The following is a 15,305-nucleotide window of genomic DNA, read 5'->3' as shown; positions in this document are numbered from 1 at the left end:
AACCTTTCAAGGTACCCCATCAGTCAACAAAACAAACCCTGGTCAAAATCAAAGTGATCAGTCAAGGTCAACAGTTCATGTTGACCTTAACTCGCCGAGTACCCTCGACTACTCGCCGAGTCACGGAGTGACTCCTTGATTTCCTTTGGTTAACGATCTAACTCTAGGTCCACTCGTCGAGTTTTCCTTCTTGCAACTTGACGGTTACACATGCATACGTACATTGGGGAAAACTCATCCGACTTGACGAGTGGTTCATACCACTCGTCGAGTTCTATGGCAATCTTCATCGAACTCGCTGAGTTGTTCATCCAACTCGTCGAGTCCAGGCCTGTCTTCATATGACTCGCTGAGTCGTCCTTGCGACTCACCGATTCCCTTCCGCCCATAAGCCATACAGACTCTTTTTAAGCCATGTAGTGGCTCTAAAGTACAGATCCAAGCTTTTAAGGCATGCATTTCATGTAAAGTTGCAAAATTTACGTGCATGCATGGCTACAAAGGCTCTAAATGACAATTCCAAGCTTACAATGGGGTTTCATACTCAAGGAAGGTTTCATACATGGCCAAGTTCATAGCTTTCTGACTCTAGAACCCAAGAAAGGTCCAGATCTGAAGTTACAACTTTAGATCTAGCTCATACTCCACATTATCATCTCAAATATGCCATAAAAGCCCTAAATCTCAATCAAATGAGGTCTAGGAGGAAAATGAAGTAAAGGTGGCGACTTGATACCTTCAAATGATGCTAACTGAGGTAGATTTCTGATTCCCACACCTTCCTTGCTCCTAATCTCTTGTCCTCCAAGCTCTTCCTTCCCAAAAACTCCTCTCTAAAGTTCAAGACAAACAAGGATGAACACCACACAAATTAGGGTTTCTCAATGGACTGTAAAGAGGCTAAAGGGGCTTATGCTTCTTTAAATAGGGTGAAAAACCCCAGGATTTAGGGTTTCATCTGACAGCTTCTACTCGTCGAGTCCCTTTATGGACTCGGCGAGTAGGCCACTAAATGCGCGATCCCACCTCGTTGCTACTCGACGAGTAGGGCAACAAACTCATCTAGTAGGCATCAAAACCAAATAACTTTCATTTAAACCCATACCTAAGAATCGAGGCGTTACAATAGGTTTCAGAAATTAGGGGTATAAACCCACTTGATTGGGCGCCTAGGTGGTCATCGTTTCATTCATAGAGGTGAGTGGTTTATTGATTTTGTATCAAAAGTGTGGGTAGTCAGTCAGAGATGATATGGTGGACCTAGGAGGAACTGCCAGCAAGTGACCAGTACACATCAATGTCGACTATTACCATGGTATCCTTAATTTTCCAGAATTTGGTTGTAAACTGTGAATCTGAAATTAATCATTTTTATGTTATCGATTGGAATTACTATCTTGTTATCATCAATCAACTTTAGATCTTGGTTGAACTTGTTCAATATCGTCGCTTTTAGGATTTTTGTTTTTCCTCCCCTCGTATCCTTCATTTTCTAGAATTTGTCTTATTCAAGTTTGTTTAGATCATTTGGATCTTGATTAATGGCTTTCAATTCGTTGTCAGTGTCTATAGTAGTATCGGTTTGGATGTTAGACTTGATTGTAGTTCATTTTGAGAAAAAAATTTGGAATGGCACGGTACTTTGATACCTTGTGTTTGATTTGAAGTTCTTGTTTGTGTTTACACTACTAGAAAAAAGGCCTTTTACGACGCTCATTGCGCGTCGTAAAACGCTCAGACGACGCGCAAATGCGCGTCAAGGAAGGCCCTGTCATAAAGAGAGACGACGCGCAATTACGACGCGCAATTATGACGCGCGTTTACGACACCCAATGCGTATCAAGGAAGGCCCTGTCATAAAGGAAGACGACATGCATTCGCGTGTCGTAACCTTACGACGCGCGTGTTAATGACACGCAATGCGTATCAAGAAAGCCCCTGTCAAGAAAGGCCATGTCATAAATGAAGATGACACACATTTTTGCGTATCATAATATTAAATGTTTTAAAAAAAATATTATTTATAGATTTACTAATTTTCAAATTAAATAATACATTAAAAATCTCATACTACAAAATAAAATACCATAAATAACAAAGATAATTCATTTCACTAGTATGTCAAATACAAATAATTATTCCAAAAGTGAGTAAATGTTATAAAAAATGAACTCATTTATATACAATTGCATTATAGAATTTATGTAAGAATATAAAAAACATAGAATAAAGAGATAAATACAGATAAAGAATGAGCAGCAGGTCCACTGAGAAGACGTTGTGCATGTCTCATAACAACTGCCAAAGCTGCTGGTTATGGTAAGCCACGAGCATTAGAAGGCAATTTTGTTGCACTACTATCTGATGGGTGATGCCTTGTAAAATATCAAATAAATCATGCAAATAATTAACAAGGAATATTTATCATTAAGAAATATTTTTATCAATACTAAAAAAATAGAAATACAATAGGTGTATCACATAATGAAACAAAAAATGAAAGAACAAGTGTTACCTGCATATTTGGTTGTGATACACCAATGGGGGGTTGACTTTGACCCCTACCCCAATGGAATTCAATGCTAGCTTTTTATTAGTGGTCCCACCAGTATTTTCCAATTTGTGACCTGAAATAGATCAAAAATATAATTAAAAAAACAAGTAACAACAAAAATATAAGAAAACAATGGAAAGGATTTTAGTATTTAGTCTTACAGACCTTGACCATTCTGGTATAAACTTGAAAACTTTGTTAATGAATGATCTACAGAAAAAAATAGATTTTTTTAATGATAATACTGAATTTACAAACAATAGTAAATTAGAAAAAATAACCAATAAGTTTTAGTAGTTTAAACCAACTTAATGTCACAGTATAGATTAAGGCTATAACCTAACTACAGTTAAAAACATGAGGTATAAAGTGGAAACAAGGAAGTGGGAATACAATACGATAACCACATACTCATAAAAGCAACTACGAACTTTGTCACATCCATGATGAATTGATATAAGTAGGAAAAAAAGCATCAACAAACTGAATCAAGCAACTGAGGGCATACATGTCTTTTTGGAGATGAATGTAGTTAGATTAAATGAAAGAAGCAAATACAAACCAGAAAAGAACATACACTTATGGTATAAAATATCAATGTTATTTGGTATAAGAACAAAAACATTCATTTCGTTTGCATTATTTAACACATCATTGTGTCAGGTCACTCTCTCCTCATGTTACATACACCTATTTTTTATGCCGTCAATGACCATGACCTTGTCAACTGCCATATCATACTCATCTATTTAATTTTTACCCATTCCACTTTCATCAGGTATTAAGTATTAAGTATTAACCAACAAACACCTACCTTTAGTTTTTCTTTCTTTTAGCAAAGCATCATAGACCAATCCAAATTCCAAAGTTAAAAAGCTTAAAGGTCCTTGTAAACCAGAATCTATTAATCAAGATTTTCATACACCGTTGTTTCAAGAGGAAAACTGCAGGTAATCAATGTCCTGCTTTTTCTGTTGATGCTATACTACCATTATCTCTAATATAATCAAATTAAATGATTGGTAAGTATTTTGAGTTACTTACCTTACCTCTTCATCATCATCAAGACAAAGACATGTCATGACATGTAGACTACTAATCCACCTTTAAACAATGCTTCAGGTACCTATCATCCAGAAAAACAACAAAACAGACAAAAATTTACACCAATCCCATCAAAAACAAATCCAGCTGCTATTATCACAAAAAACAAATATAATATTCTCCAGACAGTATTAAAATGTAGCAGCATCAAAACATATTATAAGATGAAAAAGTTAATAATACGAAGAAGTAAGAAGTAGACACCCACTCAGATAAACAAGGTCAACTCAGGCCTATTGTAGACATTCTCCCCTTCATCCTCTAAAACAAGATAAGCCGCGACAAGTGCATCCTGAGCCCCAATATACAACGAATTGTAAATCTTCCAATACACCTCCCTCACCTTCCTGGCCGGATGAAACAGCCCCTGCAAACAGTAATAATACATCTCCTTGTTTTTCATCATCCATGAGATCCTTTCCTGTAGCAACGAGGTTGATTTTGGCAATTTTATTGGTCTATGCATCACGACAGAACATCAAAAAAACAAATCCATATCAACACGTCGCAACATAGTAATAGTAGGGAATGCAAAAGAACAAACATATATATATATATATATATATATATATATATATATATAGACCGTCCCCAAAGGGTACATTACTATTTACTTCCAGAGAGTGATTTTGCACTATTATGACAAAACATCTCCTCGCATTGATTTCTGAAATAAAGAGAGAATATTACCTGTAAAGTAATGTTCCAAATGGACTTGTAAAGTTCTTATATCTTAACCATCTACCATTATCAAACCTGTCATTTTATACCAAGATTAAATTCAAAACCAAATTTTAGCTTGACTATCCATCATTATACCGTAACTGAGAACTGGGGACAAAAATAGCCTCAGGGGTATTTTGGGAAAGTTCCATTTTAATTAAGTTTTTGTATGAAAATATGATTGCAGTTTGTGAATTACCATAATATATCCTCTATTGTTGGCATAATTCAGGATAAAGCCAACAGGGGCATTTTAGGAAAAATGCTTTTATTATTTTCGTTTCCTGGTTTTAGACTGAGTCAAACTCTTTTTCTTTTAGTATAAATATGCTACGTTATAGGTATTTAGAAAGAAGTTTTTCAGCAATAAAAGTCTAAATGGGTCCCTCAAGCTCACAAGGTCATCAATTTCTTTAAATACACCAGCAATATTCCCAAACCCCAACTTTATTTAACAACTCTCTTAGGTTCCAATATAGAAGGCATGAAACCATTAAGCAATATTAAAAGTTTAAACAACCATCTTGGTCTTAAATCCCCTATTTGCTAGTCAACAACTCTCTTAGGTTCTAATATAGCATTATAATAATACATTGTCTGATTAAAAATTACAGCCCTGCATTTCCCTATCTCAGTCCCTAAATTTCTTAATAAAACAAGCATCCCCAAAAAAAATTAATAGCAAAACACTGAAAATTCATCATGTGATAATATTTATATATGTTTTAAACTACACTACAGAGAATATCGTTTTTCAAGATTTAGACAAAATATATTTCAAACAAGAAGCATCAACTTTGGCGTTATTGCTAGCATTTGAAACCCCAAAAATTGAGAAATTGAGCATGGCATGGATTGCAGACTACTACTCTAGAGAATATAGATTAGAGATTCAAATGCAGCCACCTTAGGTACTAGTTGCTTCTTTTAAATCATATTCTCCTAAAACCTAACCTCATTCACTCACTATTTCATATCTGTAATACCTTGTATATTTTTTAATAATTTGTTGAAGACACTGAGGAGATTGCCATCAGTTAACAAGGGGGGACACCAGCTTTACCAATACCATAGGAAGAGGAACTATTACTGTAACTCCATAATCAACAAAAGGGTTGTTTGGGGATCAAAAGATTTCACAATTCTAACCTGCATTTAAAAAAAATAAAAAAGAGTTCAACTAAAGGCACACGAAAAAAATAGTTAAACTCAAGTGAATAAGGGTCTCGCTGAGAACAGTTGCCTTCTGTGTCCCTGAGAACCTGTACAAGAACAAAACTTCATAGTATTAAACGAAACTGCCAATAAAAAATATATATTATGTTAATAAAGCAAGTAAATTACCTGAGTGCCCTTGCTATCTTTTTATGTTCTTCAAGAGGATCAACACTTGAAGCTGAACCAAATCAATTTCTCGGTGGCAAGTTTAGCAAGTTTGGAAATTTAAGCGGTGTCAACTTCCCCTGCTTCAAGGGCACTAATTGCAATCGAAATGACTTTAAATACACCAGCAATATTCCCAAACCTCTGTAAATAACAAGAAAAAGAAGTTCAAATAGTCTTTCTGTTTTCTGATTACGTGTGTAATTTATGTTACAGTGAGTGATACACGATGCTTGCTGTGAAATTAGAGTTGCCTTTACCAATCAACCTCTTCTTCGTCTAAGGAACTGGTGAGTTTTTGCCAATCCACCACCACAATGAGGCTGAAAACCCTAATCGGAGAAAATTGTTGCAAAATAGTAAAACCTTCAGAATTGTTGATTTGAGGTCAAAGAGATTTAATTACCTGGTTGAAACTTGGGATAAGGATATCAGAGATGCCTTTTGGGTTGGAGCGCGAAGCTTGAAGAGACATCAATAGATTTAGATTTGACGCATATACCTTACCAACATATTAGAACAGTGGAGTGGATAGAGAGGGAAGCAGTGGATTGGTGTTTGTCAAACAACGATTCAAAAGGAAGTATCGATTTCTTTGATGTATACGGCGTTGTTCCGGGAGATATTGATAGGTGAAGGGGATACGAGAGAGTTAAATGGAGGTGGACATGAGGTTGCCGGACCAGAGGCTGTCGGACGTGAGGTTTCCAAAAAGGCCAAGCGAAGCGAGGTGATATCATCGATTATTGCAGAGGCTAGAGAGAATCGAGAGAATTTGAGAAGCATCATAAGTCGTAACAACGATAGGTACATTCTTCATGTTTCTTCTCTTTTCGTCTCTGTCTCAGGGGACTAGGGCTTGAAATGTATTGATCTTCAGAGTAACACTAGAGCAGAGATCTGATGAGACGATTAACAAGTAAGGTCAAGAGTAGTGGAGAAGCAGATAGGAGAGGAGGGAGAGGGGAGAACCGATTGTGAAGATTAAAAATAGAAAGAAGGTACAAAAACATCAAGGCGGGTTTTCAAAATTTTGGGGATTTCATTTCCCCCCGTATCTACTAAATGCGCGTTCATTAAAATTATAAAGCGACACTTACAGACGACGCGCATTTAAGATACACCGCCCTCCGTGTTTTTAATTTTTTTTCTTATGGCACTAATGTAAGGGCACGCAATAATGCGTGACCTAAATCCTTAAATTTTTTGAAGAGATAACACTTTTTTAATGTCCCTCTCTTTTGCGTAACATAAATCAATGAGTGTCGTGGTTTGCGCGTCGTAAAAGGGTCTTTTTCTTGTAGTGTTAATGGGTTGAATCGAAGAGGCCATGTTACTGTGGAACAAATTTCACTATGTTGATTCGATGATGGTTTGAAATACGGTATAGAATTTGCAGGTCAAGGAAGAATAAGTTGAATTTATGTGTGTATGTGTGTGTGAGAGAGAGAGAGAGAAAAAGAGAGAGAGAAGAACCATTATATATTAAAATATATTTTTTTCAGTTTTCTTTTTTTGAGATAACAAAAACTCATAAATGGTTCGTGTAATAGTGAAATGATAGAAATGTCCTTCACTTAACGGTCAAAAGCTAATGGGGTTAATGAAAAACACCACTTGTTAAAAGTTTTGAAACCACATGGACCATATAACTTGATATTTTTAGAAACCAACAGAGACCATTTTTGATGTTTTATCTATATATTATCATTGGTTAGAGATAAGTTTAAAATATAAGTAAATAGTATGACATATTCATATAAAAATGACCTATGTTTATCGGTGATTTTCATGTTCATTTATAGATAAACATGTTCATCTAAGAACTTATATTCATAAATGAACATAAGTCATTTTTATGTGGTTTTATGTGGCTATGTAGTTATGTGATATAATTTGGTTATATGTGCAACCTACCATCTACTGTTTATATAACATATCCAATTAAATCCATTTAAATATCAATTTCCATCCAAATTCCGTCTATGCAATCTTATTTTATTTTTAAAATTTCTAATATATTTAAAAATATCATATTGAAAATTTCAATATATTATGATAATTGGACTATTAGATTTTAATTGGATGGATAATAAGTGGATATTAATTGGAAAAATGCAATTTGATATTAATTAGACCAGTTCACTTTATTAGTTGGATTTGGATTGTCATTAAAACCCGACCAATCCAATTTGGATATTAAAATTTTGGAACTAATATGATCCTGTTACAAATTGGACATATGATATTCGTTGGTCGGTTTTAATTAGATTAACCGCTTTGAATTGAATTAATTAATTTTTGCACATCCATGAGCTATTTGTATGAGAAACCTGTTAGGTTTGATTTTCTAATTTGTCTTGTTTGGGAAGCTTTTATACATATTTCAAATTTAGTCGGTTTTATTATCATTTAAGCCTTTTTCATGTATTGTTAATGATATTTGTAATTTCATGTATATTTAATTTGAAAGGTAAATTTCAGGTGTTCTTTTAACATTTTATACACTTCATTTTAATTTGAAATTCTTGAATAGTTAAATAATACATATTTTATTTAAATAAAATTTGTAAACTTAGCTATAAAAAGAACCGACCTTTGTGACCTCTAACTAAAAAAAAAAAACCATAGAAATGATGATCGGAGATTGTATATCGTGGTTACGTTTTGTTTGATGTGTATGCGTTTGAGTGGTGTTGTTGAAAGTTGAAAGTTGAAAGTTTAGCCTCATCTACCCTAATAAATAAAGATAATTTTGCTAAATGTCAAATTCTTATTGAATTTGACACATGTAATTTTCTTAGAATTTTTAATTTATTTTTTTTCCACTTGTCATTTTTATATTTTTTTTCATTTTTATTCAATTTCCACCTATTAAATATCACCTCATAACTATTAATGTGCATTAATGTATATAGTGAACCTTCTATTTGTGAATTTTTATTTCTATTTAATGAATTCAATTTGTGAATTTGTATTAACTAGTATTAGTATAGAATAATTAAGACAATTTACATAAATGATCATTGTGGTTTATTCTATTTATTGTATTTTTTTCGAAAATTTATTTTAAAAAGTACTTAATTTTTACACATTCATATTCAACATAATTTTTTAAAGATTATAATATTTTTTTATTAGTATAGATTGAATTACGTATTTATCATTTCATTTATATTTATTTCAAAATTATACTTTAGAAAATACTTCATGTCTATATCTTATATTTAACTTTTTTAATCAACCCATGTAATATACGGGTTTCAGACCTAATTGATAATATGTTTTTAAATCCGACATGTGAGTTATGATATCCTGATGATGATACCAAAAGAATTAAATGCTTGATCGGTTACCACCAAGAAACCAAAGAGATTGATTGGGTCAATATTTTCGCCTTTTAACATCTTCGATTTTGATCTCAGCTTATTTAGTAGTATATGAATATGATTTTAGAAATATAATCAATTTTTTTTAACAACAGCAAAATTTTTTAAAAAAAAAGAAAAAACCAAAGCTAGTTAGGAGCTAGCAAAAATACAAAGTTAAAACAAGATTGGATTAATCATCCAAAGCAGAAAACTAATCAATTACTATACGCAAAACTGATAGTAAGCAATAAACACGAATATTCGTTAAGAAAATAAATCATTTTTGAGCAAAACTTTTGCCACAACTTGTGAGAAAAATTTGTGCAAAGAATGCTTACTTTTTTTTTCAATGTGATTGCTTATTGTATATATTTTTTTTTACCGGAACAACTTAATTTTTACTAAGGCTAACAATAAATTAACACAAGAGCCAAACATTTTACAAAATAATAGCAAAAATGGGGTTTTACAACATGCAAGTGACTTTTAGTGTACGGTTTCTATACATGAACCGTTGAAAAGAAAAAAAGGAAATTGAATTATGTAATTATGTTTTTGTTTAATTCACATTCGTGCAACTTCGTTTTTATACATTTAGTTAATAAATTTGTTGGAAATGTTACCTATGCGTTGGAAGTCTAAGTTTGAGGATCAAGCAATCGAATTTAGGCAACAAAGTTTTAGGAAACTATTTTACAAGTTGGTTTCTAGTTTAACATTGTTATTGATCCTAATTGGCTGTTCATTATCTTGTATTTTCGCTTCGTCTCCAATCTTATGATCTAATTCAAGCGGTTTAATTGGATCGTTGTTTACATCATTTCCTTGATTGTTGCTCGTCTTGTCTTCTGGGTAGTCCCATGGTAATATGCATGAGCCCAGTTCTTCATTGTTGTTTCATGCTTCTTTAATCCAATCTCACCCTTTGGTTTCATCAAAAATAACGTCTCGACTCACGATTGTTTTTTGTGTCGCCGGGTTAAATAACCGATAAGCTTTCATATCCGGTTCAGAACCAACATGCACTAGTGGTCTTGATCTTGCATCCAACTTCTTCAGATTTACCAGTTCAACTTTTGTATGTGCTAGATACCCAAGTATACAAACATTTTCTAAATTCGGTTTTCTTTTATATAACTTTTCGTATGGAGTTGTATCACCAAGGACTCTTGTGTAAACACGATTGATTAGATTTATAAAGTGATTTACCGCTTCTCCCCATAAGTAGTTTGGAACATGCATTGCCTTCATTATACTTCGTATCATGTCCATGAGTGTTTGGTTTCTTCGTTCCATAATTCTGTTTTGTTGTGGATAGTATGGAGCGGTAAGATGGCATTTGACTCCGTTTTGATCACAAAAAGTATTAAACTCGAGAGAAGTAAACTCACCTCCTCGATCACTTCTAAACATTTTCAAAGGCTTTCCAATTTCATTCTCCACCAAAGCTTTGAATTTTCAATTTTTTGAAGTGTGTAAACGCCTCACTATTTTCTTTCATGAGATAAATCCACATTAATCGGAAAAAGTCATCAATTAGTGTGAAAATATACCCATTTTGACCCTTGGTTGTCGGCTTGATCATACTGCATAAATCACCGTGAACTAATTCCAATGGTCATTGTGCTTTGTATGTCGTCATAGTCGGGAATGACTTTCTTGTTTACTTACCCACCAAGCAAGACTCACAAAATTGATTCTCTTATACCAATTCAAAATCAAAATGAGACACAATTAATCTAACAATCTCTTTGATTAAAGAAAAATAACTCAAAACCTTTGTGCCACAATTGTGAATTCTTAATCCTAAGACTCGATTAAGACATGTATATATAGATCTAAATACTGACTTATATAAAACTATAATTAGGAAACTAGGAACTAGCTTGTAAAATAGTTTCCTAAAACTTTGTTGCCTAAATTTGAATGCTTGATTGGGATTGAATATATCTCTAGAAGGTGTAACATCCCGACTCCCAAGTATTATATTTAATTAATTTATTTCCATGTTGTCAGAGCAACTTGACGAGTTGAAGGCCCTAACTCGCGGAATAGAGCATTAAATGGCCGCGTGATTTTTAGAGTCTACTCGACGAGTTGGAGGACCCCAACTCGACGAGTAGGAGCTGAGTGTGAAAACCTTAATTTGCAAGGTTTGTACCCTATTAAAAGGACCTTAAGCCTTCATTTCCGCCTCCCTGATCATTTTGACGCACTGAGAGAATCCCTAAACGAGTTGTAGTCGTTGTGTGTGTATGTGTGTGTGAGAGAGAGAGAGAGAGAGGGGAAGGCTACGATTTTGTTTTCTAGTGTATTTTTGAAAGGGATTGAAGAGCAAAAAAGGATTGGAACGAGAAAAAGCCTTTAGATTCGGTGTTCTTCCAGTGCTAGCTGCTTTTTGGAGGTAAAAAGCTTTCGCCTTGATCATTGTTTAGTTAGATCTCATCATTTGATAGTTTAGGGCCATTTCTATTCTTTCATTGGGTCCTTGAATTGCTTGAGCTTGCCATGGGATTGTGACTTCAGATCTGGATAGTGTAAGGTCCCTTGGGCCTAAAGATTCGAGCTTTATCAAGCTAATGGACAACCTTCATGCATTAAAACCTTTATAGAGCATGTATTGGCATTTTGAGCCCTAGATGTCATGCATGGATGTAAAGCTTTATCAAGCTTGTAGACTTAGAAGGCTAGATCTAGAGTATGATGCCTTAGTTCTTCTTAAAATTGTATGAATGAGAGAATGACTGAAGGGACTCGGCGAGTTGATGAGCCAACTTGACGATTTGGCTAGGGTTTTCCCCGATAGTCTGGACGCATTGTAACTTGGCGAGTTGGTGAGACAACTCAACGATTTGAGTTGGATTTTCTCGATACTTTAGAGAAAACGAAGGAACTCGACGAGTTGGTTTAACATGGACTGTTGACTCGAGTGTTGACTTCTGTTGACTTTTAGGGTTTGGTCAAGACAGGAATTGTGAAGACCATGGAGGGGTAAAATGGCCTTTCACCCTTTTCGTGACTTAGAGAAGGGGTTAGCCTAACTTTTGTTGGATTAGGTGCTTAAGCCCATAACTATAATTGGTATGTACTTAACCCAATAGTAGCATGGTCCATTTCGGGCTGCCTTCACTAGAACAATTTGATAGATGGATATTTGAGTAAGATGTTATTTATGATTTATTAATATATTATAAGTATAATATATTAATTGAGGAATCATATTATTTAATTAGGATTGATCAATAATTAATTTAGTGATCAAAATAGACTAATTAAATTGATACATATGAGTTGGGCTAATAATCAATGATTTGATTTGTGATGGGCTTATGAGTTAGTCCATGAAGTATTTGTCCAAATCAAATGGATGGATCATAAGCTTATGTGTATGGATTAGGGTTACACACGACCCTTGAAATTCCACACACACACACACACACACACACACACACACATATATATATATATATATATATATATATATATATATATATATATATAAGCTAAAATCGATTACCACCTTGGATTCCAAGAAGTAGAATCCGATTTCTAATCTCCTAAATCTCTCTCATATCCATCTAGTTGTTTATTGGTGTTTGTGACTTTTTTGAGGCACAACACTTAGGGTGCTATGTTCTCATAAGGCCAAAGTCTGACTAGCTACATAAAAAGGTAATCTTCTAACTAGTATTATGATTCATGTGTCAAATTTTGTATGCTAGTTTAGGCTTAATGCTTTGGAAACCAATGTTACATGTATCATTTGAGAAAAATTAGATCCAAAGCATTAGGGTTGTATATGCACCATAGGAATGTTAGAGTACATAAAACCCAACAACTTTTAGGGTTGTGGTTATTAAGTGTTAATTAGAGATGATTGTGTTATATAGGCAGAGTCTAGACCGTTTGTGGAGTATGTGTTGAATAAGGTGTCTAAGTCCATAACTTATTTGGTATATACTTGACCCGACCCGGCATGGTCCATTTGGGTTGCACTTCACCCAAGCTATTTATGGATAATTTTATGAGAATTGTATACTTACGATTTATTAATATATTATAAGTTATAATATATTAATATAAAGTCATGTTATTTAATTAGTTTTAATCTTGAATTAATTATGAATTAATTTAGTGATTAAAAAGGAAGACTAATTAAATCATGGCCTATTACATTTATATGGTGTAGGCTAATACTCATTTGTTAATGGGGTAAGCTTATATGGGAGTCCATGGATGATCCATGGAGCTTTTAACCCATGAATCCTTGGAAAGGAAAAGACATGGGTTATTAGGGTTTCACCCTAACCATGCACACTATATAAACAAGCTTATGTTGTATGAAATCGTACCCTAGAGTGTGTGTGTAAGGTGTGGCCGATTTCTAAGAGTGTGTATACTCTTTCATAAAGTTTTCCAAGTTTGTGGTGATTTGTGATTTCCATTTGAGGTATTCACATTATTGGTGCTTGGCTCTCAAACTCCAAGGAATCAACACTCATCAAAAGGTATGTAATTCATCTAGTTCCTTTTATGTTTAAAAGTTCCCCATGCCATGCTAGATAAGTTATAAACCTTGGAAAACAAATTTTGCATGTATTTAGACAAACATAGATCCAAGATTTATTAGGGTTGCATGTACACTTAGGAAGTGTTAAAATGCTCAAAACCCAATAGTACCAGACCTACTTGCTTACTTACGAGGTGAGTCTTCTCACTATACTTACCTGAGTGGTAATACTGTGCGACCGGAGGGTCTTATATGCTTATATTAAGTTATGTATTATCATGCATTTGTATTTGTGATTTATGTTGTATATTATCTTGTGCTTTATTGGTTAGGATAGGAGGGTTCAACCCAAGTTGTGAGACTATGGGGTCTTCACTGAGACACATGACCGGAGGGTCCTTATCGAGATATAGCCATGAGAGACTAATTATTCATGTGTGGTATTTTGGGGAACTCACTAAGCTTCATGCTTATCGTGTTGTGTGATATGTATTTCAGGTACTTCGCAGGATCGTGGGAAGGTGCCAATTGATTTTACACACCTGTTTGAGATTATGTTTGAGGATTCTGGGATATTATCCGTCATTTTGTTGATTTGTGTTTTTGACAACTGGTACATTTGTGGTTTTTGAGAACTGTGATATTGAGTTTTACGTGGCTTAAAAATGAAAATTTTGTTTGAAAATTTAGAGTGTTACAAGTTGGTATCAGAGCCTTGGTTTGAGGGATTTGGATGTACTCTTGGGTATGTATAGACTCAAACTGAGGATTTGAGAAAAAAATTCTAGAAAGAAATGGTTTTCTAATACGAGTAAGAATTTTAAAGAAGAAATGAGACGAAGCAGTGTGTACAACCAGCCAAAGCTTGAACGGTGATTTCCCAAAATACCACTAATTGTTATTTTTATGAGATACTTATTAGATTTTAGAGCTACATGCTAGAGGATAGGCTAGGTATTTCAGAAATTAGGGCTAGAGTTGCCCGATTCATGATGCTTTAGCCTAAGGGATGCTATTGGTTGATATTATCTGCTTATTATTTTGTGTATGTGCTGAGTAGCAGTACTTAGAAGGAACCTTTTAGAGAGAGAGAGAGAGTCTTGAGTCGAGGAGTAATCTAGGAGAGATACTTGGATGAGAATTTGAGGAGTCCAATGAGAGAGTAGTTTGATATCTGTGAGGGATAGAGTACTTGTGAATTAGGATCCTAGGAGGAGGACTTGGGGCGACTATAGGTTGGTGTGGAAGGTAGTATTGGGCCCATACTACTGAAAGCACTGGATCTATAAGCGACCCAAGTAAGAACCTTAGGATTCTAAGGAGCATGTAGGGGTGGGTAATCCAGTGTGTGCGCGTTTGATCTAGTCTCTGATGATTTGTGTTTGCGTTTCAGAGACACTATGGTGATTACCCGCAACAACCTCGGGGGCAGTGGTACTAGTGATGAGGAGATCTGCAAGATCATTGTGGAGGAGGTGGTCGCAACTATCAAAGAGGCCATACCAGAGATGTTCGGGTTTATTACGACCACACTGATTGAGACTTTTGATTGGCGATATGTTTCCGTCACAGAGGCTACTTGTGTCGCACCCACCGCAACCCTAGTTGCTACGAGGCCTCTGGGGGGATGATTCGTTGTTGCTTCGGGAGTTCAGCAACA

The 15,305-nt window shown here is 34.5% G+C and overlaps 1 long non-coding RNA gene across 2 annotated transcripts; it reads right to left on the bottom strand.

Moving 5' to 3' along the window:
- Nucleotides 1-2,196: 2,196 nt before the first annotated feature.
- On the bottom strand, nucleotides 2,197-6,683 carry LOC144997971 (uncharacterized). 2 transcript variants are annotated; one of them, XR_013660038.1, is made up of 10 exons: nucleotides 6,171-6,683; nucleotides 6,025-6,096; nucleotides 5,726-5,908; nucleotides 5,368-5,643; nucleotides 4,349-4,414; nucleotides 3,867-4,079; nucleotides 3,599-3,680; nucleotides 2,720-2,764; nucleotides 2,516-2,627; nucleotides 2,197-2,375 (listed from the first exon to the last, which is right to left on the bottom strand). It is a non-coding gene; the product is annotated as an uncharacterized LOC144997971 (long non-coding RNA). The 2 variants fall into 2 exon arrangements; XR_013660039.1 differs by lacking the exon at nucleotides 6,025-6,096.
- Between the last annotated feature and the right edge of the window lie 8,622 nt (nucleotides 6,684-15,305).

Source organism: Lactuca saligna, chromosome 5, assembly GCF_052625555.1.
Source record: "Lactuca saligna cultivar CGN05327 chromosome 5, ASM5262555v1, whole genome shotgun sequence".
NCBI lineage: Eukaryota > Viridiplantae > Streptophyta > Magnoliopsida > Asterales > Asteraceae > Lactuca > Lactuca saligna.
The sequence above is the reverse complement of the archived record's forward strand: the minus strand, read 5'-3'. Positions and strand labels throughout refer to the sequence as shown.